At 47.7% G+C, this 25,575-nt stretch overlaps 1 protein-coding gene across 2 annotated transcripts in view; it reads right to left on the reverse strand.

Annotated features, from left to right (window-relative positions):
• The window catches only part of FRMD6 (FERM domain containing 6), a 96,056-nt gene extending 92,086 nt beyond the window's left edge, over positions 1–3,970 (reverse strand). The window contains exon 1 of one of the 2 annotated variants that reach the window (XM_077819656.1): positions 3,106–3,970. The gene's annotated coding sequence lies outside the window, so the exon portion shown is untranslated. The remainder of the gene's footprint in view (positions 1–3,105) is intronic. The other variant, XM_077819654.1, reaches the window with a different exon arrangement.
• Between the last annotated feature and the right edge of the window lie 21,605 nt (positions 3,971–25,575).

A 25,575-nucleotide genomic window follows, 5' to 3' on the forward strand; every position in this document is an offset into this window, starting at 1 on the left:
ACTGTTTATTCCTTTGTGCGGGGCTTTGTAAAGACACCTATTTTCAACAGGGAGTAACTAAGCGGCAGGACATAAAACCAGTGGTCATGAGCCATTTGGATGCTCTTTCAGAGAGAGCAATGCATTGTTGGCAACCGGACCTAGTACTGAGTGGTTTGTCTGTCTCAGTCGTTAGACATTCCTTGATATGCATGACTGTAGTGACATCATCATTGACAACAGAGGGTCCAGGGGGAGGCGAGATCTGGATACACCTAACACATGTAGGCCCCAATCCTGTAATTGGATGTGGGGGCAGGACTTTCAATCGCCTGGAGCTCCAGTGACTTCAGTGAGATTTTGCATAAGCAGAAGGGTCTGTCTGTCTGCATGAGCAGATCTGACTGCAGGATCAGAGCCTTCACTTTGGTTCACAGCACTGGATCAATTACATTGTTCTACCTCTGTCATTGGCAATTGCATAGTTCCAAAAGAAACTCTTCATCGGGGGTGGGGGTCTCTCTCTCTCTCCCCCACCCCACAGAGGGCACATGAAGTATCAAGTTAACGTCAAGGAATCAAAGAGTTAAAAAGCAGTGTGTCTGATTGCTACTCTGATCCGGGTACACAATATTCTATTTAAAGACAAATCTTCACCGTAAATTAACAAATGACTCCTTGTTTGCCCAAATGTCACTATGGGATAAATGTCTGCCCTCAACCACATCAGTTCCACTGCTGTAACTACAGTCAGAATTAAATGAACACAAAGTTTGGTTCATCCCTGGTGTAAATGCATTGACTTCATTGGAGGTACAGGTGGAAGGAATCTGGCACTTGAGATCAGATTTTGGTCTCAGATTTACATGGGTGTAACTATTGAAGTCAGTATAGACTTTCTCCAGTTGGAGTGATTCAGTTTTACAGTCGTGTAACCCAGATTAGAATCTTGCCATATAGTTTTAAAATAACCAAAACGCCCGTGCTAAAATGGGACATACCCCAAAATGTTACTAACAGATTCTACCCGGAAACCTAGTCCTTTTTCACACTGTCTTGTTGTTTTACTTCAGATCCATGCAGAAATGCCACCAATTTCTGTTTTATGATGTCTCCAGCATGTTTTAAACTTGGCTGCCATCTCACTTCATCTCATCTGAGCCCTTGGTTCAAACCACAAGCATGACTAACTCACCAATTATGCAAAAAGAAAAGGAGTACTTGTGTACTTTTTGTGAATACAGACTAACACGGCTGTTACTCTGAAAACTCACCAATTATGAGATCTTGAAAATGTTAGCAACATGGAGAAGCTGAAATTTATGCTGAATGGGCCTTTTGTCATCCAGTCCAGGATCTTACTACTGTGTTTTTACTGTTTAAGGGGGTTTCTAAACTGCTGCCTTCGAGTACTAATAATCCCATTACTCTATGCAGTAATATTTACTTGGGGGCAGGGGTAGGGGGGAAATATTTCTTATAGTGACACTTTAATTGGCTGCAAAACTTGCCTTCTTACCTATAATATAGATTTTTCAAGAATAAATAGATAAAATGCTTGGGCAATCTTACTATGTTTTCTAATCTATCCATCAATAGCTATAGGAGGGATACAATTTTCAGAAGTGCCTAAGGCCCAGGGTTAGGTATCTAACTATCTTTGAGGATCTGGGTCTAAATGATTTAGGACTCTAAGTGCCATTTTTAAGTGACTTAAAATAAATAAAATAATTATTCCGAGATCTTACATGGCATTTTTCATCAGCAGGTCTCAAAGCCCACTCACAAAAGGTCAGTATCAACCTTATGTGTACAGATGGGGAAACTGAGGCAAAGAGGTGACTTGCCCAAGGTCACCGAGCAGGCCAGACCTCCTGAGTTCTAGTTCAGTGCTCCCTCCATTAGGCAATGCCGCCTCTCATTTCAACTAATTTATGGGCCGTCACAGACCTCACTGAAGCTGATAGGTGTGCTAACCATCTTTTCATTTAGGCTAAATGAGTGAGCAAATTAAATGCCCTATGGTTTAATAATAGCCAAAACAACCAAAGCCACTGCCCAAGGCCCCAACCACTAAGGCAAAGCCTGAGTAGTAGGTGAGCCATGAGATCTCCGAGGTTTCCCTGGAGTCGGATTGCACATTCAGGCTTAGAGCACTGATTTGGTCGCAGTTCTCTGTTGGACGGTGTGTGAAAGGAACCAGAAAGCGAGCAGCCAATGAGAGAAGCCGGGTAAATGTGACCTTGGGAGGGAGTGAAGAGAGTGCTTCTTTTGGGCAGAGAGCTGGCTGGAAAGGCAGGCTTAGAATTTTCATGGGTTCCTCCAGCGTTCAGGGAAGCAGGACTTTGCGTAGGTTCTTTGTAAAGAAAACAGGGTTATACTAAAGAAATACTTGATTTGTATAGTCAGTTTCTCCTCCTAACAGAAATACATTAAGGCCTCAGATATTGGCTAACTGCTTGGCCCAAGGGTCAACAGCATGTATTAGATTCAGCTGGGCAGGTGGAGTGCTCATACATGGCCCCAATGTTCAGAGGCATTGTTTCAGAGTGTTTTTCAAAGAAATGCATCAGAAAAAAATAGTTTTTGACCATGAAAAGCAAGTAGGGTGACCAGATGTCCTGATTTTATATGGACAGTCCCAATTTTGGGGTCTTTTTCTTATATAGGCTCCTATTACCCCCCACCCCCGTCCCGATTTTTCACATTTGCTGTCAGATCACCCTATTCACAAGTGACATGAGACTGTACCATCGTCTTTTACCTACTATCCATGAATGCAGAAATAACACCCTTTGCCATGGTACAGGTTAGTTAGGACAAAGTCACACTCCACTACCATGGGCTCGGTGGTTTAACAACACATGGCCAGAGAGTCACTTTAGAGAACAGTCTGCTGATTCTGCTAGTCTTGATTCCAAAGCTTCTGCTGCCCTAGAAGATGAGGCCTCTACTTCCTCTCTGGTTGGTGTCACCATGGCAATAAGTCAGAGACTATGCTTAGAGCTGTCCCACACCAAGAGGAATTAAACCAGTGCTAATCCTAGAAGATGCATTTACTGAGGCAGAACGTCCCTAAGCGTTGTCAGTTGCTCTGAGGTATTGGGCCACGTAAGTTCCACCTACCTGGAATCTGGTCGACTTTGGGAAACTGACATTGGTTGTTTGTGACCCAGCATTCTCCGTTCCATCATGCCAGCTCCATCGAATGCTCCTCAGTCTGTATTTACTTTGAAGCTTGTGCAAATACTGTCCTTGCGGTGACCTGGTCTGTCTTGGCAATGGTGCTGCCTCATCAATCGAAATTCACATTAACGAGCAACTCTGTCACGACCCTGCGAGGTTCATGGGAGCAGACATGCTCCAACCCTACACCTGGCAGCCTACTGGCAACAGCTGACCTGGGACCCACAAAGCCCAGCCCCCAGTGTGAGGCTCCGCCCCTTAGGTCTGATTGGCAGAGTCCCAGAGCGGCTGATTGGCCCGCTGGCCCTACTTAAGCCAGCAGCAGGAACAGGAAGCTGTCTGACCAAGTAGGCTCTGCCCTGCGTGCCTTGTGCTTCCTGCTACCCCGGCTGGATTTCCCAGCATTCTGACCTGGCGGGACTCCAAGCATCTGACTTGTGGTTCCCTACCTCCATTTTGTCTCTTGCCTCTGACCCCATGGTATCCTGATCTGGCCTCAATCTGGGTCTTGACTTGTGGTTCTGACCTCCTGGTATTCCGATCTAGCTAACTCTGGACTCCTGTCTCATGACTGTGGCATCTGGCTGCCCATGACCAGCTGTGACAGGTAGTGGGCCACATTTTATTCATGAGCATGATGCTTCGAGTTCATGGGTACATGGGATTCTTTCACACCTTTCCATTCCTGCCTCAGCACAGAGGGCTAGACTAGATAATCTCTCGAGTTTCCTTCCAGCCCTATATTTCTATGATCTTATTCCATGTGATCAGAGCAGTTTGTACCACACAAAGACAATACCTACACTTGATCTATTTATTCACTATCATCATCATCATCATCATCATCTGTATTACAGTGGAATCTAGAGGACTCCACCTTGATCAGGGCCCCACTGTGCCAGCTGCTGTTCATACACTTAGTGAGAGGCAGACCCTGCCCTAGAGATCTTACAATCTAAATAGACAAGACAGCTAAAGGCTGCAAGAAAGTATTATCCCCATTTTACAGATGGGGAACTAAGCACAGAGAGGTTAAATGATTTGCCCAAGGTCACACAGGAAGAGAGTGGCAGAACTAGGGTGTGAACTTAGAGACTTTAAGGTCATTAAGGACCATCATGATCATCTAGTCCAGGAGTTCTCAAACTTCATTGCACCGTGACCCCCTTCTGACAATAAAAATTACTACATGGCCCCAGGAGGGGGGACCAAAGCCTGAGCCCACCTGAGCCCTGCTGCCTCAGGTGGGGGGACCAAAGACGAAGCCCAACCTGAGCCTCGCTGCCCAGGGCTTTGGCTTCAGCCCTGGGCCCCAGCAAGACTAAGCCAGCCCTGGCGACCTCATTAAAACGAGGTCGCAGCCCATTTTGGGGTCCCAACCCACAGTTTGAGAACCTCTGATCTAGTCTGTCCTCCTGCACATCACAGACTACAGAACCTCACCTAACACTCCTATAATAGACCCCTAACTTCTGTTCCATGCATTAATCAGGAGACCGTCCATCCTCTGTTTCTTTCTCTTCAGTCCCAAAGTGTTTGCTCCTTATAAGTGAATTTATTCCCTCTTGTATCCATCACCAGGGCTGTGCCAGCTTCACACTTTTCAAGCTAGTAGCTAATATCCACTGACTCCAAAAAAGCCCAAAACTAGATTGATTTTGTAGAATTACAATTTGCATAAAAGTCCTCCTAGAACGCTACATCCTGCTTTGTATCCCTTCTCCCCTGTCTCTTTATCCTGAGGCACTGAGTACAATCCTCTGGGGTGCACAGCGTTTTTAATTCCATGGCCAGATTCAATTATAAAGTGGAACCAAAAAGTTGCACATTGTATCTCTCTATTTACCTGTCCAATCTGTGATTTCTGGATGAGTCCAGGCCAGTTTTCTATAGCTCAGTGGGAGCAAGGATGATTAATATGATCTGGGGCTTGGGAAACTGTTTGTTGCATCCTGCAGTGTTATTTATTTCTGCAGAGTAGTGGCTGTCCTTATTGTACCAGCTTCACAATAATGAAGAGTAAGAGCTAGTTTGTTTTGTTAACACCTCTAATAATTCTCTGTCACTGTACTCCGCAAACAGAAATCCAGGGCAAGACAGCATCTTTCAGATGAGGCTGGTTTCGCTGATCAGCCTAAGCACCCGTAAGTATGTCATGCCTTTTGTGAGCAGCTCAATGCCGTTATGTACACAGCTGAAGACTGTAAGGAATAGCAGCAATGTCAACATCCTTTGTTGATTTAGTGTTGTAGCAAATTGTGGACACACAGCATCCTTTCATCTTCATAGTTTTCAGTGAGCTAGGAATTTGTGTCTGCAATTAAATGTGTACACACGCTGCTGTCAGTTACATGGGTGTAAATGAGGACAGAATTTAGCCCACTGTATATAAAAACAAGCTGTGTATGTGTGTGTGTGTGCAACTTTTTCAGCAGGCCCAGGAGCAACTACGATATCTGTCTTAAACTGCCCCTGGCCTTCCACTTTAAAATCGTCATTTGGTCACCTAATGCCTGGAAAAATGCTCCCCCACTGTTTGCCCTCTCCGCAGTAAAGCCACTGATGGCCCCGCTTTTCCTGCTTGAGTTTTGATTCGCAAGGTCAGTCGTCCCACATTCCAAAGGTAGGTGAAAAAATGTGTTTGGAGAGCAGGGAATTGCGCCAGAACAATGACTCATTGTGTAAGTATCAACCAGTTCACTAGTGGGTCATTGATACAGCAATACGAACATTGTCAATCTAAACAAGGCCAGGCAAGCGGCTGATGTCACATGGGTTTGCCAGGATTCTGGGCAGCCCTTTGAGATCACTAACCTGAACTACAGCACAGCTGGCTCCCCGCTCTACTTTTTTATATGATGTTCCAGTGGGGCTCTATTCACAGCCAGACCCTCACTCACTGGGGTGCCATTGATTTACACCAGCACATGTACACCAGATTTTAACCTCTTCAGTGCTGGTATTTAGGGAATCCTGATCAAATTCCCATTGTCTCCAATGTGGCAGGATCAAGCCTTTACTGCCTAACAATAGGCACAATTTTCTCCATGTCCTGGGAGAAACAACATAGATCCCCCTATGCCCGACACAGGCTACTTCTCTGGATGTTCCATCAGGCTCAACAACTGACAAGTGTGCTCCTGCAGAAGTGGGTGTTAGTGATTAGCAAGGACCTTTTCTTCACACTACCTGGCCCCACACATTCCCCTTCTGAACTGACAGGAATGAGGCAGTGCATGATAGAAAAGTCACTCATCAGGAGCAGATTTTGGCCAAAAAGTGCTGTACAGTGAGATCAAAGCCCATGGGGCATGGGTCATTTGCAGGTTTAATCTAGTACAAATGGTGGATTCTCTGTAACTTGAGGCCTTTAAATCATGATTTGAGGACTTCAGTACCTCAGCCAGAGGTTAGAGGTCTATTACAGGAGTGGGTGTGTGAGGATCTGTAGCCTGCAATGTACAGGAGGTCAGGGATGGTCCCTTCTGACCTTAGAGTCTGTGAGTCACTGAAGTCAATGGAAACACTCCCGTTGTCTTCAGTGGGCTTTGGATCAGCTCCTTAAGCGTTATTTTCTATGTAGCTCAGCTGATATATGGTACATATATATAGATGCCCTTGTCTATATTAGGCATACTTCATGGTACAGTGAAGCCTGAAGATCAAGGAAGCCCCAATATTTAAGACTCTGTGTTCATTTGGGAGGAATACTCCAGAAGAAATAATATTTATATAGTGCTGCTGGAGAGAAGGGCCCCTGCCACAATGAGGTTACCATCTGATAGAGGGGATGCCGCTAGGTACATTACATACTCTCATAAGAAGAAAGAAGGTAAGACGTTCCAAGGCTCTTAACTCTTAGCCAACAAAGTCTCTACTTTGTCACAGGTGGGTAGGACAACCTTTTGTCATCTATCTCTCTGGATAAATGAACAAGGGAACCTTTGGGAGCTGACCAATCCCCAATCACTGCTAAAACCAGGCTGTTTCAGTCAATGTGCAGATTATGAGACTATTTGTAAGAGACTTAAGCTTTCTTTGAAACAATCATTACACAATGCTTAGACCTTCTGGGCAGGAACTGTCTCTCTGCTTTGTATTTGTACGGCACCTTGCACAATGGGCCATGAGCCATGACTGGGGCTTTAGGGCAATACCAATAATAAGAAGAAGTGAAGGCAGGATAGTGCCTGATTTGAACACTATCACTAAAGGAAGTCGGTGAAGCCTGGCTCTTTTGAGTTTTCTACATTTAGCTGATCAATGATCATGAAAAATCCAGCTCATGGCAGATGCCATCAGAAATTGGGACCAGATCATCTGCTGGTATAGCTCTATTGATGGAGCTACATCCACTTCCATCCGTCGAGGACTTGGCCCTGGATGTTTACTATATTGCCTTTACTGTAGCGTTTGTGGTATTTCTTTCCTGAGAAAAGATGATGAAAGAAATAGCATAGAGCATTTCACTAGTGTCACCCACTCATCACTTATGGACAAGGATCCTCACTGAACACTTGATCAGTCTGAACCGTAATCCTCTTTCTACCCTCAAGCAAGTGTCCATGAGCAACAGTAAATGCCATCATCGGAATGTGCATCCACTGTACTAGAGTTATGGTCAATGGATTGCGCAGAACTTCCAGACACACGAAAAATCTGCAGCAGCTTCCTGCCTGTCTCCCCCAGCAGACAGGTGGAGAATGCAGACTTTAACCTCATTGACACTGGCTGGAAATCCAGAGTCACACCACTGAAGTCAGTGGCATTACATTAATGTCACCAAGATCTGAATTTCTCCCAGTGCATAGAAGCACGACTCAAGGAAGCGATTGTGTAAACTGTTTTTGGCGCTACTTTCAAGCTAGTGTAAAGCTGGGAAAAGCAAGGTTTCAATTCCTATTCTCCATCTAAAAAGGGCGAATTGCTCTGTTCTCTGTCTCCTGGTGGTGCTAACGCTGGTTTCAAACCTGCCACTGCTGCACATACACAAACAGATGCCCAAGTGAAGGCGGGTTTAATGAGGCCCAATTACATTCTTACACACTCCCAACAAGAGAGACATTTCTCTGGATCCTCGTTGTGCAGAACATCAATCTTACGGGGTCAGGCACAGGCAGTAAATCTCCGCCAGTTGGAAGCAGCACGTGAGAATTTATGTCCCCCATTTGAGTTCCCATAAAACAATATAAATACATCACAGAATTAGAATGTTACTCAACAGGAACGAGAGGAAAGGGATGGACGGCCAAGGCAATTCACAGCAAGGGGCAGTGGATCAGCTGTACCCTCAGGCCCTGTGTAAGGATCTGGAAGACTAGAACCCACTAGGCCAGACCACCCATGTCCCGGATGTGACACTAGGAGGTGCTGTGACCCTGAGAAACCCCTCTCTGGCACAATCCTTCACCCACTCCTTCCCTGCTGGGGGGGGGGGGCGGGGGGAGGGAGGGGTAGTGAGTTGCTAACGGTCTATACTAGGAGTTGAACACAACACTGGCGCCCCCCTTGCTCTGGCTAGCAAGTAGGAAAAGAAGGGGGGGGTGTGGGGGGGCACCCATCTTCTCCAGAGAGCAATACTGGGTGTGCAACATCCTTTTACTTCCCCAAAAGGTTGTTACAAGGAGGAGGGAGAAAAATTGTTCTCTTTAACCTCTTAGGATAGGACAAGAAGCAATGGGCTTAAATTGCAGCATGGGCGGTTTAGGTTGGACATTAGTAAAAATTTCTTAACTGTCAGGGTGGTTAAACACTGGGATAAATTGCCTAGGGAGGTTGTGGAATCTCTATCGCTGGGGATTTTTAAGAGCAGGTTAGACAAACACCTGTCAGGAATGGTCTAGTTAATACTTAGTCCTGCCGTGAGTGCAGGGGACTGGACTAGGTGACCTCTCAAGGTCCCTTCCAGTCATACAATTCAACGTGCTGAGACCTAAGTAGCTTTCACAGGAGTGCAAGGGGGATTCTTCCCTTTCCAGGCACGTTGTTTTTTCTTTTCTTCCAGCTTTCTGAAGCAGGGTCCCGCGATGGGCTTAGAAACCTGCAGTGCCCCTCACGCTGGCTGAAAGAGGGGTGGAATGACTGCACTGAGCAGGCCTGCTTTGGGCACTGATGTGCATGCTATTTATGACGTATCCCCCAGCATAAAAGCCTCATGCAAACTGCTCTCAGCATGCCCCAAAGGCCTAATCCAAAGCTCATTGGGGTCAGCAGAAAGCATCCTATTGACTTCAGATGCTAGGTCAGAGCCCAGACTGAAGGAAGCTTTGCCCGAAGCACAAGGAATCCCACAGCTAGTAGGTAGCCTTGGAGCAGATTAAGCTTGTGAGTGCTGTGTCCTAGGCTCTGCGTGGGAGCAAGCTGCCAGAGCTGCAGTTTTCCCCATGGCATCTACTGCCACTGTTGGCAGTGAGCATGCCTGTGCGGCACTTCACCCTGGCTTTACAGGAAGGGGCTCTGCTAAGGATCGCATTTAGATTTAACGGAGCAGCTGTTTGAATGTTAAATCAGATGCAAATTGCTTATTAGAATATACTAGCTGGGATATGAATGGCTATGTACAAGGATCCATCTCTAGACTAGTCAATAAATATTAGACCTTAGTAAATAGATTTTAAGAATCCAGTTCTACTTAATTAACAGCCAAGAAGTGCAATTAGAGGCAATCCAGCAGACCGAGCCCTTGCGCTGTGAAACACACTGGCCATGTTTGCATACACGGTCGTCATACAGTAATATTCAGCTCTGCAAAGCACCGGTGCATACCCAGAGCGCTGCATGAGAAGCATCACGGCCTAGTCCCAAAGCCCTTTCAGTCTTTCTACTGGCTACAGTGGGCTTTGGATCAGGCCCATCGGCCTGGCTCACGCACTGAAGGCACTGGGACACCACGCCTGCCCAGAGGGCTGCCTGCATGGATCCAGTTGTAGGATCGGGCCTGGGAGTGAAAAAAGAATCACTCCCGGGCAGAGCTCCCATGCACCTCCTGGGCCCTGCACGTGAGGCTTGAGTGGTGCCTAGCCCATGTAGAAGCCCTCGCTGAATTTCCACCCTAATTAGACAATTTTAATTAAACGTTAGCTGATTGATGTATTGAAGTTAAACACTAAGGATCAAGTCCTGGGCCCACTAGAGCTAGCGGCAAAACTCCACTAAAGTCCGGGGAGCTAATTTTTACTTGTTAGATTCAGTCGCATAAGATGATTTGTATTGCATGTGTCTGTATCTTCCCATTGTACCTTCCCATCTATCTTAGGTTTACGTTACCCACAGGTGCTGACTTTTGTTTTTGCTGGTGGGTGCTTTTGAAGAGGTGTGTTTGGGGAGGGGGGCTCTGCCAGTTTTGGGGGGAGGCTATTTTCAGCATATTTATACACATCTTTTATATTCCAGTGATTGACTGTGGGTCTATAATTGGTATCTTAGTGGGCATGGGGGACCTTGGGGGAAGAGGCGGAGCAGTGGCGGGAAGAGACAGAGCAGAGGCGGGGCCTTGGGCCGGAGCAGGGGTGGGGGTCACAGGGCTTCTAGGGAGCTTCTAGGGAGCTTCCAGCACGCCTGTCCAGCCTCCCGAAATGCAAGAGTCACATGCTGCCTATGACTGTGGCTCCTGGGTGCTGACCTTTCCCTAGCTTTTTCGGCGGGTGCATGAGCCCAGGAACACCCACGGAGTCAGTGCCTAGGCAAATACTGGTTTCACTGTTCTATGTGTGGTTAACTAATTACTAAGAACCTATTTTCTGATGTTTAATATTAGACACACAGGAACTATTCTAATAAATCTAAATTATGTGAGTAATTCAATGCATTTGAAGTATTGCTCAACTGTGGTCTGTTAGAGATTGGTTTGCTTAATAATATAGCTGGAATCTGAGTTTCTCTGTTTGCCGGCTCCATTTCTAATCTGGGGGGAGATTTAATTTTAATTCAAAACTTTTAGTCGCCAGCAAGTTAAGTGTCTCCTCCATCTGTATCTTTTGTTAGAAAGCTGTTTGTAATTTAGGGTTGCCACATCTCAGATACAAAAAGCCAGGACGTCAAGCATGATCCTGAGCCCATAAAACTGGGGTGTACAGAGCATCCTTACAGACTTCCCACGACAGCCACTCAAAAGAGGGACGAACCAGGGAAAACCTGGACAGTGGCAACTTTATTCTGACTCAAATCCTCCCCCCCGCCAACCCCCGCAGATTAAACAAATCTACTAGCGCTATTTTATGCACAAAATGAGTAAAAGCCACATATCACCTGGAATAACCTCAGCCTCTGATTGGAAAATCTGCATTTACACTGAAAAACCAAACATTTGTTTGCACTAATCAAGGAGCCTGATTGCCAACTACTTGATTTGCACATGCAAAGATCTGTTTGTGCATGCAAATTGGGTAATTGCACATGCAGACGGTTGGCCATGCCAATTATTCTGTACATGCGAATTTAGAGGCTGGTTTGAAGCAGGTTGAAAAGGTGGCTCTAAGCATCCAGCTGTCAATGGGCTTTGCGTCAAGTCGTTAAATAATTCAGAGCTGCTTCTAACCTAGAGCTACACACACGGTACAGGGCTCATGAGAGCAATACGCTCAGGCTTTCCAGTGCCAGCAGAGCTAGTGCAAGGCTCCAGGATTTTTAATCTGGCAGAAAAAATATATTCCCTCATTCAATTCCTACCTTATTTTGGGTTTTTCCTCTGGCTGTACCCTCCTTCCCCCAGTTTTACCATGTACCCTGCATGGGACCAAAACAATGGTGCAAACACTCCTCTGCGGCAAGGAAGAAAACACTGGGTGGGGGCAAATCCTCTTTCCCAGTCCCTGTTTTCATTCTTGGTTTGCTGATTACGTTACGCCAGGAGCAGCGTATCGGCATTTAGACACAGCCCTTTCCTCACACGTGGAGTGGTTCCGTCTCAAGGAGGCGCTGCAAAGCAGGGAAGCCTTCCCGTTCCTCCCAGTTATAACCTTAGCCTGGCAATTCTTAACCAGGTGCCTGACTCCCTCACTGGGAAGTGGTGAACGGCTTCTAGCTGAGCCTGCAGCCATGTCCCCGATCAGGGTGGTGCTGTGAGCACTCTGTCACCGGGTTAGAGAAGCAAGTAGAATTCCTTGCTAATGCAGTAGGCTTTTAAACGCATGCCTGCTGTGAGACAGGGCTCCAGTACTCAGGGGAGAGTGAACGACAGATTGACGCTAACTTAGATTTCACATCCAAATCTAGATCCTGAGCAAGCCACTGTGGGAAGCATTTTGAAAAGACAAGCGGTCTTACATAGAACTGTCACTGCAATGGAAAGGAAGCATGGACAGCTCCGAGTGCTGTTAACTGAGTGGGGCACAAATCCTTAACGCAATGAAATCTAGTGCCTGATGAACTAAGGAGAGTTATGTTATGACTGTTTATTGCAATGACCAATTTATGGATCTGATCTTGTCAAAACTTGCCACAGTTGACACATTAAGACAACCTGCCTTTGACTAGCTTTGCCTCGTGTGTAATTGTCATTGTGGGTATGTCTATGCTGCACACTAAGCCCAGGATCTGACTCAGGTTTGAACCCAAGACCCTGTCTGTCCACACACAGATCTGCCTGATTCGGGTCTGCAAGCACTCAGGATCTGGGCCCTGGGACCCTGCTGGGAGGTAGGTCAGAGCATGAGGCTCGGGCCCAAGCCCTGTCATTTTGCAGTGTGGACGCAGCTCAAGCTGCACATCTGAGTCAGACAGTCTGTGTAGTGCAGTGTGGACGTGTTAGCATGGCTGTTAGACCAGGTACAGCAATTGTAAGCCTAGGTTTACAATGCAGTGTGGGTGCTCAAGAGCAGGTTTCGAACCACTGAGTTGACAAGCACAGGTCCCACAGATCTGGGTTTACAATCATAGAATCATAGAAGATTAGGGTTGGAAGGGACCTCAGGAGGTCCAACCCCCCTGCTCAAAGCAGGACCAACCCCAACTAAATCATCCCAGCCAGGGCTTTGTCAAGCTCAGCCTTAAAAACCTCCAAGGAAGGAGATTCCACCACCTCCCTAGGGAACCCATTCCAGTGCTTCACCACCCTCCCCGTGAAAAAGTTTTTCCTAATATCCAACCTAGACCTCCCCCACTGCAACTCGAGACCATTACTCCTTGTTCTGTCATCAGCTACCACTGAGAATAGTCTAGAGCCATCCTCTTTGGAACCCCCTTTCAGGTAGTTGAAAGCAGCTATCAAATTCCCCCTCGCTCTTCTCTTCTGCAGACTAAACATCCCCAGTTCCCTCAGCCTCTCCTCGTGAGTCCTGTGCCCCAGCAGCAGGAAGGCGAAGGAGCCAGAACAGGCCTCGGGTACGCACTGTGCCAGAGCCCCTCCCGCAGCTCCTTACCCCCATTCCCTGCTGGCTCAAGGCTTCTTCCACCCCCAGCTGGGAGAGGGGCTGCTGTGGGTTCCAGGCCCACTCCCCGCCACGTGAGGTGCAGGGTAGGTACCAGATTCCCACATAGCCCCACGGGGGCTCAGCTACCACAGCTATGGAAGCCACATGAGTACCTGAGACTTGGAAGGGCCGTGCCCACGATCACCCAGCCGGGCAGTGCTAGGACTAGAACCCAGGTCTCCTCGCTCCCACTCTCAGGCCTGCTCCACTAGACCGCACGGCCTGTCCTGGCAAATGGGGTCTGCTCCAGGGTGCAGGGCCATTCTCCGGCCCCTACACTGTGCAGCTGTGACTGTGGGTCATGTGATGGAACCAATTATCCTGAGCAGACTTGGCCAGGAGAGACGCCGTTTGAAAATCCTAGGACGAGCTTGAGTTTCCTGCTACTCTTCACACATTCAGGCATAAAAGGAATTGAGAAACCATCAGATGCACATCTTTGTCAGGCACATACCCCTTGAAAATAATAAGAAGAACTGCGTTCCAGGAGCATGTAGGGGCTCAATCAGGGATCACACCCCTTTTGTACCAGGAGCTGTACAAACTTGCAGTGAGAAACCCAGTCTCTGTCCCAAGGACCATACTGCATTTGGCCCCAAAGCTATAACTGAATCTGCACGTGTGGCTTTAGGAAACAATGGTCCTCCTCTTAATACTTCATCTCTACTAAACTATTCAAAAAGACTTTGCTGGGATAGTCAGCAAACCCCAGCGATCTCAGCTTGTACTATCCATGTTCCTTGCGTTCAGTTTCCTTTGACCCACCAGGTTCCTGGCAGGCAGAATGCAGCAGCGTAGCAGATGGGTATATCCAAGGTGAAATCAGCCTGTCTTCTTTTAAATGCAAGTGTCACATGGCACAATGTCAGAGTAGAGCCGGGTGGTAGAAAGAAATGTAACCGAATATGGCACAAGAAATGCACACTATAAATAAAACATGTAGAGGAGGATTTTGTATTCCCTGCATGACCACACCCCACCCTATCTACACACACACAGATGCATACTCTACTATCTGTATCCATCCACACACACGGTGCCAGGGCAGTTCCACTGTGCAAAAAGCAGGGGAAAACAGGCTTTGGGGTTTGTACCCAGCGAGAGCTCCCCGCAGACCCGTGCAATGGGGATCTGGCTGATCCCCTGGTCATTGCTCTGAGAGGGGAAAAGGGGAAGCCATGTGGAGGCTCTTCCAGCCCAGAGGCTGCAGCAGCAGCAGCCTGGGAGCAGTGGTTTCTAGCCCTCAGTCCCCAGAGTAATGCCACCTGGCTGCTTGGGCTGTGGGCTGGGGCCAGAATTTGGGGCGTAACCAAAAGGCCCCAGCCAGCCGGTCGGCTCTCACCCTGAAAGGGCTTCAGCCAACATGTCGTTTGTGTGACTTGTGCACGGCCCGGCAAGGGCACAGATCCGAAGGCTTGCAGAGAAGTGATGGTAAATCAGGCCAGGCGCTGACGGCTGACGCAGGGATGTTACAAGTAAGCCCTGTGGAAAAATGTAACAAAGAGACCCCCTGCCACTCTGTCCCTGCCATGCCGACTTCCCCCTGCATCTGTCAGCATGCGTCCCGGACGCTCTGTGTCTGCAGCTACCTCATCAGCCTCTGTGAGACGCCTCTGGCCTGCTGCCAGACGGGAGAGGGCAAAGGCCAGACACGGGAAGGAGGACTGCAAGAGAGAGAGAGTGAGCTCCCCTCCTGCTATCACTGGGTCTCCCCCAGCTGGCGTTTTTAAAGGGCTCTGGTCAAGGTTTAATGCTAAGAGCATCACGGCCACGTGGAAAAGCTTCCAGGATCACCTTCCCAACAGCTAGCTTAAGCTCCAGGCGTGCTCCCACTGACGGCAACACTCCCACGAATGGGGCTGGGTCACCCCGCTGGGGAAAAGCAGGAGGGACCAGCTGTGAATCGTTCCCACAAGAAGTGACAGCAGCACGGAAGAATCAGGAAGCCCAGTGAGGATCCAAATGCAAAGGGAGCTTTATGACTCTTCCCAAGGCCTGCGGGTTGGAACCACTCTGGGAGCTGGAGGGCTGTTCATCACACGCTTGTCTAATTAAAGTGAAGCAGGAGGGAGTTGGAGCGACAGGTTGACTCACCTTCCCCAAGGCTAGCTAGTTAGACTGGCGTGTGTGGGTGAGTTGCAGGGTTGGAGGGGGAAGCAGACGCCTGAGTCATGCTCCCACTTAAATCAATGGGAAAATTCACTTCAGAGGGCCCCTGAAGTCAGGCAGGCAAAACTGGGAGGCAGGAAGAAAGCAGGATCTAGGGCATTACTACTGCTTTACCGTACACCACGCTGTCAGGAGTGCACAGGACTTTCACAGAATCTCAGGGTTGGAAGGGACCTCAGGAGGTCAACTAGTCCAACCCCCTGCTCAAAGCAGGACCAACCCCAACTAAATCATCCCAGCCAGGGCTTTGTCAAGCTGGGCCTTAAAAACCTCTAAGGAAGGAGGTTTTTGTGCTAGTTACACGAGGTCCCGGCCACAAGGAGCCTGCAAACTAAAGTTGAGTTTACAACGTCATCAGCAGAGAGTTTGTCATCTAACGGGGGCGTTGCTGGAGCAGAGACGTGGGGCAGGGGGCAAAGAGCAATCAGAAGCAGAGGGATCATAGAATCATAGAATCATAGAATATCAGGGTTGGAAGGGACCCCTGAAGGTCATCTAGTCCAACCCCCTGCTCGAAGCAGGACCAATTCCCAGTTAAATCATCCCAGCCAGGGCTTTGTCAAGCCTGACCTTAAAAACTTCCAAGGAAGGAGATTCCACCACCTCCCTAGGCAACGCATTCCAGTGTTTCACCACCCTCTTAGTGAAAAAGTTTTTCCTAATATCCAATCTAAACCTCCCCCACTGCAACTTGAGGCCATTACTCCTCGTTCTGTCATCTGCTACCATTGAGAACAGTCTAGAGCCATCCTCTTTGGAACCCCCTTTCAGGTAGTTGAAAGCAGCTATCAAATCCCCCCTCATTCTTCTCTTCTGCAGGCTAAACAATCCCAGCTCCCTCAGCCTCTCCTCATAAGTCATGTGTTCTAGACCCCTAATCATTTTTGTTGCCCTTCGCTGGACTCTCTCCAATTTATCCACATCCTTCTTGTAGTGTGGGGCCCAAAACTGGACACAGTACTCCAGATGAGGCCTCACCAATGTCGAATAGAGGGGGACGATCACGTCCCTCGATCTGCTCGCTATGCCCCTACTTATACATCCCAAAATGCCATTGGCCTTCTTGGCAACAAGGGCACACTGCTGACTCCTATCCAGCTTCTCATCCACTGTCACCCCTAGGTCCTTTTCCGCAGAACTGCTGCCTAGCCATTCGGCCCCTAGTCTGTAGCGGTGCATTGGATTCTTCCGTCCTAAGTGCAGGACCCTGCACTTATCCTTATTGAACCTCATCAGATTTCTTTTGGCCCAATCCTCCAATTTGTCTAGGTCCTTCTGTATCCTATCCCTCCCCTCCAGCGTATCTACCACTCCTCCCAGTTTAGTATCGTCCGCAAATTTGCTGAGAGTGCAATCCACACCATCCTCCAGATCATTTATGAAGATATTGAACAAAACCGGCCCCAGGACCGACCCCTGGGGCACTCCACTTGACACCGGCTGCCAACTAGACATGGAGCCATTGATCACTACCCGTTGAGCCCGACAATCTAGCCAGCTTTCTACCCACCCTATAGTGCATTCATCCAGCCCATACTTCCTTAACTTGCTGACAAGAATACTGTGGGAGACCGTGTCAAAAGCTTTGCTAAAGTCAAGAAACAGGCTACTTCTACTTAGGGCTACGTGTGAGAGGCCCAAAGCACCCCAGTGAAATCACCATTGTCAGCAGGATGTATTGGTCCCACCTAGACGCTCCATTGTGCTGGGCGCCGTACGTATGTGTCTACACACAGTCCCTGCCCCAAACTGCTAATCATCTAAGTAGAAATCAATGGAGTTGGGTCACACCCAGGGAGTGCAACAAGAATGGGATCTCCAGTACATACAGGCATGATCCCAAATGGGTCTGTTTAAACCACAGGGGCTCAGTGCTGGCCCAGTCACAGGGGTGTAGCAGCTACCCCAGTGTAACTCCAGGCAGACCGGAGCAATTGCTGTTGGAAGCACGTCACCAGCCAGAGCAGGGGTGTCTGTCTTGTGCAGTATTTAAGGACAGAGAAATGGGAGGAGGATCCTGCTGTGGATCAGCAAGCCACAGGGGGTGAATACTGTCCAGGACCAATGGCTTGTTGTGATTCACAGGGGCATGACCCAGCTGAATCCAAAGGAAATGACCAGTGTCAGAGACAGCTGTAGCAGGAAGAGAGCCTGAGACATAAGCCCTTGTATCAGAGACCTGGTATGAGGCAGGACCTGCTTATGGAATTTGGCAAGAACAGGACTGATATTGCAGACATGCTTGTGCCTAAGAAGTGCTAGGCACAGAGTGCTCACGCAAACACATCCCAGTATCAAATGGTACCAGAACACCCCGATATAAAGGATGGTACAAAAACATTCCCCAAGGATAGCAGGAACACACTGACCCCTCCTAAAATATAAGGATGATAGTATATAATAGAAATGTTTTGATTGAACCAACATGGACAAGGTGATAACTAGCCAGGTCAGGGGGCAATGACTATATCAGAGGCAGTACTAACTTGTTTGTAATGGGGTATAAAGAGGTATCTCAAAGGGAGTGTCTTTGTCCAGCTGAGAGGGGAATGGAAAGTCCCGCCATTCACTGAGCTGCATCCATTGTCGTGGGCATACATGTCTTAGTATCCTCATAGAGTCTGACAGATGCTATTACCGTGCTTTGTCGACAATAAACCTGGCCTGGCGCCTTCGTACCTTAACGGATCTTGTGGCCATTGGGCGGTTCGCTCCAGGTCTGCTGTGCTGGCTGTCTGCACAGAGCTGGGGCAGCACACAGGGAGAACACACACACACAGCCGAACATCTAACCACACCGGTGACCCACGACCGCTGATTACATCCAAGCTCTATGAACTGCAAGAACAACCCCGCAGCACCATGTGTGACCCTTTTCTAGCAGAGGGCTGTGCTGCTGGGGAAATAAACCCAGCCCCTTAACAAAGGAATAAAAAAGGCCCGTACCAAGATCTCCCCGACGCAAGAGACTCCCAGAGCCCAGCAGAACTGGATCCCCCACACCGTTTCTTCATTAGGGTTTAAGCATGGCTGAGTCTGGGGAGGAGCTGAGAGAAAAGGTTCAGCTGTGAAGCTCCGTTCTGTTTTCTTACAGATGACGTATGTACTGCAGGGAGAGCGCTCACGGCTTGCAGGGTTTGCTCCCGCGCTTGGCACACTCGGCCCCATGTAAAATGTACGTTCCCCTCAAATGTTTGGGCCTGCAGAGATCATTCAGCCAGGAGCTCAGTTCCTGGGGGCAGTTTGGAAAGCTGACCATCGGTTCTCTGGTTAGGCTGTGGGATGCCTCACTGCAGAGTCTGTAGGAAACTCAGGAAGAGAAGGGGTGTGGAATGGCAAGGTTACTCACCTCATAGGAGGGGCAGAGAGAGAGAGAGAGAAGGAAATACTATTTTGTTTTTAAACTGCTCCTATTTGCATGGGGTACTCTCCACCCCAGCAATGCAATTTGCCTGGACATGAAACCGTCAGCCCTGAGGCAACTGCAATCAGCACAGAACATTGCAGCACGTCTCCTGAGCAACACGGGCTGCTGCGAGCACATGCGACCTGCTCTCTACCCTGGCTTCCCAGCGAATATCACATCAGACACAAGAAGTCGGGTGTGAAATCTGGGCCCTGCTGCAGTCCGGGGGAGGTTTGCCACTGATTTCAATGAGAGCAGGGTTTCCTCCTTGGTCCTTCCCACCAAGGCATTTAATGATCTGGGCCTGGGGTAAAGATCACCTAAAGCATCAGGATGAAGGTCGTGGTCAATAACTCCACTCCTCAGGCATAATGGAGCTTTCTGCTGCAAGGGCAAAACTTGTCTGTGGGGGAGAGGAGTGTTTTGGGGGGGCTTCTTCCAGACTGTAGAACAAATTCCCACAGGGACTGCCACAAACCTCACCCCCTTCCACTCCAAGTGCCACGTGAATTTTTTCCCACCTGCCTTCACTAATGTAAGCCCAGGGCACAGCACACCAAAATACACATTTAAAGATGTATTTTTTAAAAATCCACATGCCATTTTTCCAGGAAGAAAGGAGGGAGGGAGCGAGGAAGGGAGGGACAGAAAGAAGTTCAGGGTAGTTGCTACTCATGTCACTCAGTGTCCTTCTGGAAGTCATTGGGACTTCACGGTGATGGGTGCAATACACTAACCAGAGCAGAACGGCAGCTTGGGATCCACTACAGTCTATCATGGCATGATGTCTTGCCCTGCCGCTGGCTCTTCATGGTTGCAGGGGGCTGCCTGCATGGCTGAGCTTGCAGGATCAGAGCCCAGGTTTGCAGAAGGCACAGAGTTGCTGTGGGTCAATATCGCTGTTGCACAGTCACACTGAGTTTGCATCCTAAAAATCTTGATGAGCTGTTATTATTGGAAAGACACCAGCTACTGTGTTCTAAAGCAAACACCCGAAGGCAAAAGGGAAGAGTCTGTGTTATGTGCTGCTGGCCTGAATATTTTCACTTTGGAAAACAAAGTTGTTTATGAGCTATACAAGCACAACAAAGCAAAAGCAGCTGCAGCTGCTAACTTCTTTTATGTGCTTTGTTTCTCTCCTCAATTTTTATGATCCAGACATAAAGCTCTGGAAAACAAAGGTTTAGAATAGAAGCACTGACCCCAGCTTACATAGTGGCATAAAATAGACAGCTCTGATTCTAATTTTATATCTCTAATATGAGCTAGCGATATCAGTATAGAATTACAGCAGTATCCTTTATCTATGTGTGCAGACAGATTACAGGTGGAGCTGGTACAACGTCTACAGTTAAGGTTGCCTGACACTTCCCATTATAAGACCCTGTTTTCAGTTGCTTATAAGTTAGCCAAATTTTAGCTGTTGAGACTGAAATTTTCCATGCCAGGTGTGTGCCTCAGGCTGACGTTTTTGAAAAGTTCCAGCAAAAATTGTCAGTCATTTTCAAGAGAAAGATTAGGAAAAGATATGTTGCTTTTGCCCATCTTGAAAAAATTCTTACAACCTTTTTTGGCAAGGCTCTAGTGCCTTGAAATAAGGCCTTGAAACATGGCAGGAAGGTCACCTTGGTATCAGGGATGTGCCTTATGCCGTCCAGTGAAAAACTGCCCAAATGTGGCCAACTCGTAAGCCTTTGAAAAATTCAGCTTGCCCACACTTAGTAGAGATTTGTTGGAGTTTGGCAGCTAAATTCTTGAAGATTTTGTCTGTACTGAGCATGCTCCACCCCAGGGCTGAGCAGGGACTTTCTCCGCAATTGCTCCTCCAAATGGCTGCAGGGCGCTGTTGTGCTGGACACAGGAATTGTGAGCCGGTAGATTGTCTCCCTGGTGCCGTCGGTGCTCCCCTGCTGGGGTCCAGGCAGCGCGGGGGAGGAGGAAGCTGGCTGACAGAAATAACAAGGGACAAGAACTGGAAAGGGGTGGAATAGAGGGGGTGGATTGGTACAAGGAGTCTGCGGGTGGAAGGGAAGACTGGGACGGGCACCTGGGTGGGAAGGGGTGGGGTGGGGGATGTTGCAATTGGATGGGCAAGGAGCCAAGAACTGGAGAAGACTGGACTGGCACAGGGATAGGCTGATGGGGACAGGGCAAAAGGGGTCGGGCTTGGGGGGGAATAGGTGCAGAAGAGTCTGTGACCACTAGAGCACACCCCCTGCACAAACCTGGAATGGAACCCAAGATTCCTGAGTCTCCTCACCCCTCTGCTGTCAGCAAATATCCCTGCCCAGCAACGTGAATTCTGGCCTTTTCTAACTTCTGTGTGCTTGACTTTGCAGCCTTAACGTTCTTTTAACTTAGGTTTTCTTGTCCGTAATACATGTAATCACACATGCAGAAAGGGAGAGAGAAAAAGAGACAGACATCGGTACTGAAAGGAGGGGAGTGTAAAAAAGACCGCAGATGGGTGAGTATATGAAATAGCCCCCCCTTCATCTCCTAATGACAGAGAGGGATTTCATTGTGAGAAGGAATGTTTGCATGGATCAGAATGTAGTCAGGAGAAAGAAGTCTCTGTTGATTCTGCACTTAAGTGACTCTCTGTTCCCAGAGATACAACAGCGTGCAAGATTCTTTCCCAACTTGACTACATTTCTCAGCACTGGTCTAAATGTGTCACAAATTCCAGCCATGTGGAAGAGGCAGGACGCTAAGTGGGTAGCTTCTGAAGGGGGAAAAGAAGCAGAGTTGTAAAGGGGAGACTTGTTTCAAGAGGAAGTTCTGGTTGATGCAAACTCGACAAAGCTACCCCCATCCCCAAGCAAGTCAGTAGAAAGAGACCCACTGACTTTCAGGCCCTACGTTGTCTGGGGAAAGCAGGACTTTTAAATGTCATATGGACCGCACCTGGGGGCTGGCCTTCCAAAAGTGTCTAATGCAGCAGTCCCATTACGAGCAAACCATTAGTGGGGAGGTGCTGCCTTTGAGTGGGATTGGTCTCCCAACTCCCTTAGGCTCTTCTGTAAACCTCCCCTTGTGCATTTAGTGCAGCCACACAGGCTGTGCAGTCCCTATGGCTTGCACCAGCCTTTGCAAGAGAAATACGTGGAGTTGGTAGGACCTAATGAAAACACTGAGTTTTCAGACAAACAAGCATCTAATTAACACTGACAAGGCCTCCAGGTAATAAACACTGAAAGTTCGTCACTCCGAAGTACGTGCTGAGTTTGTTAAATACCAATTTAAGCAATGAAAGGTGAGATTCCCCACCCCCATGCAGGTAAACCTGTACAATTTTCACCACCAAAGAGTAATCAGCACTTTAGCAGTAAAAGAAACAAAAAAAGAGTCCACCCAGAGTGGACAGTTGGGAATGTGTTAAAGACACCCTACAGGACGTTACGTTACTCTCTGTTCACACGGCACTACCCATTTCAGTCCGAAGAATGCTGCCACATGGCTAGAGGTCAAACAACGGAGAACCCTGTTTTCCTTCACTCTGCTCTCACGTGAGCCTGGCACTGAGTGAGGCCAGGAAGCCCTTTTGATTGATCATTTGTGAGGCATGTTCCAAGTTTCTCAATTACATTTTACAAACTAATCTCAATTCAACTGGCTTCTTGTGCTGTACAGCACCTAGCTGATCTGCCACTGGGATGCGACTCCCACCATTTCAGCCGCTTTCCCACACTGTCCTCAGACTTCATCCTGCTAAGAGCTACCTCCAGCCAGCAAGGGCTGGACACGGTCCCCTCAGAGCTCACCCAAGCATTCAGCGAGATGGGACTCAGTCAAGATCAATGTAAGGCACTCTGATTATAGAATCATAGAAGATTAGGGTTGGAAGACACCTCAAGATGTCATCTAGTCCAACCCCCTGCTCAAAGCAGGACCAACACCAGCTAAATCATCCCAGCCAGGGTTTTGTCAAGCCAGGCCTTAAAAACCTCTATTCCCTCCATCCCCCATGGATGGAATATGCTGTCTTCTCCACTGGTACAGGGAGTGAAAGAGCAAGCCTGCCTCTCACAGAGGTTGAAGAGGTAGCTTAGAAACAATCAATCATTTTCCAGGCTATTCAGACAACAGCCTATTGTACATACACTTTTGTCTTATTTGTGACATAGATAGCATGGTTTGTTATGCAGGTCAATTCACGCAGGTAAGAAATAGAATAAAAATTCCAGGTTGGTTTCTCAACTGGGATAAGTTGGCATTGGTTCTAATCGAGCTAGGCTGATTGTGAGCCAGATTCTCAGCTGGTGTCAAAGACCTGTGTGTGGTTGGCAAAGCTGATCATTCCACCACAAAATGAGGGAGACCAGGGCCCCAACTTACCCCTGTTATTTGGGGTGAGTTGTTTCTTCTAAACTTTCACTTCCATGAAAGCAGCATAGCACAGATCGAGTGAATATGGCACATCTGAGCAGGTTCGTCAAGATTACACTGAAGATCTGCTATAGACATCACATCTATCTTCACCCCCATCCCTCCACTCACATACCACACATATACTTTCTGATGAGAAGACAACTATCTCAACAACTGGATGAAGCTAACCCAAGGAGCTGACAACCTCACATGAGGCTATATTTCGATACCCTTGCTCACTTGGGATAGACCCTTTACTCCACATGTGGTCCCACTAAAGTCAACGGGACCATTGGCAGGTGACCATGCCACTCAGACATGAGTAAGGGTGTGGGAGTGTGGCCCACAACTGTGATCTGAGAACAACTGAAGTCAAGGGGAGTTTTACCATGGACTTTAGTGGAAGCAAGTTCAGGCCTTGGAGTAATGTCCGATCCCCAAGTAAGTCTTGCCATTGGTAGCTTGGCACCTGGGGGGAAATCCTGGACCCACTGAAGTCAACGCCAAAACGCCCATTGACTTGAAAGTGGCCAGCTTAAAATAAGAATGGTTAATTCTTTTATTGATCAAAAAGAAGTCAAAAGTTCTACACTAAGCTCACGCTACTTCCTTTCTGGGGAAGCATGTCATCCTTCTCGTACAACGAATTGAATGCAGCCCCTTAAGCCTTTCAGGTCTTGATTGTTTTCGGTGCCCACCTTTATAAAGGTATATTTCTGAACAGTTCTGCTGCGGTGTCTCGGATTTTGCTTTACAAACCAACCATGCTGGTGATATATTGGGATTATAATGGGGTTATACAGTGTGAGCTGAGCTAACTAAGCAATATTCATTTTCTTCTTCATTCTGTACGTGAAACCTGGGTAGTAATTTAGGGAGCCCAGCTCTGACAGCGTATGCACATTTAATATATTACATACAATTAGCATTCCTATTGCTTTTGCAGAGCTCAATCCTGCATTACTAATCAATGCATCAGGTATTTGCTATCTGAAAGGACAGATGAGCATACCAGGAAATCACGGGAAGGCATCTGTCTAGATCGGGAGTTAATCTGATGTTCACAGAAATGCACTCCATGAGGGATTGAGTTAATTATGTCTTGAAAAGGCTGGAGCAAGTGATTCCAGCCACATTGTCACATGCCAAATTGGGGTGCAAAGTGAGTAGACCACACAGAACGGCATCATCCTCAGAATTTTACTGTCTGGGCCTCGTATTCCTGCTACGTGGCTTGGGCAGCTGAGCCTTCTTACAGAGTCACTAGGCAAAGTCTGGTCTATTGCCATCATGCTTAGAAAAAAGTTTAAAGCAAAAGGCCTTTAGGATTTCCACAGTGAAAACGATTTCTTCCAGAGGGCCAGATGTTATCTAAAACCCCAGATACACAAAAGCAATTCTTGCCATCATTCGGTAGACAAATTCTAGGTAAGGAAACGTGGAGAAGAATAAAATCAATAAAAAAAAATACCTGCAACCTCGAATCTGGATCCGTTAGTTGGGCTAGTTTGATTTGTAGGTCATTAAGTGAGCTCCATATGGAAAAGTCCTATGGAAATCAATACAGAATGATGGCATATTAAAACCAACCTTTAGAATTCCACAATAGAGCTGACTTTTGCTATTCAGCTGGTGTGACAGCATTCCAGTCTTCTGCAGAGAGATGCAGAGCTACTTCTGCTGACTCATCAGACCAGGTGAGCCCTACTAGGTCCAACCTACATCTATAAATCAGGGGCAGAGTGGGGTTGGGAGTTGGGCGAGCCTCTCTCTAAGGCTGAGAAAACTAGGAGCAGGGGAAAGGAGGTTCTACAGGAAGTCTAGGAACAAGCAAAGCTCCAGAAAAAATGGATACTATATTTTATGTTTGAGTGTGATCCAAGTTAATGAAAAAGGCAAACTGCGGGGCAGTGGGAGAGGGAGTTTGAACACTAAGCACACGCGTGTGTATGCACGTACATTTGCTTTGTTAAGAGTAAGGTGGAGTCTCTAACCTGCACTGTTGCTTTAAAAATTCAACAGAATCTCTATTGTAAAGAATCTCATTTTCTGTGA

Source organism: Eretmochelys imbricata, chromosome 6 (genome assembly GCF_965152235.1).
Source record: "Eretmochelys imbricata isolate rEreImb1 chromosome 6, rEreImb1.hap1, whole genome shotgun sequence".
Lineage (NCBI taxonomy): Eukaryota > Metazoa > Chordata > Testudines > Cheloniidae > Eretmochelys > Eretmochelys imbricata.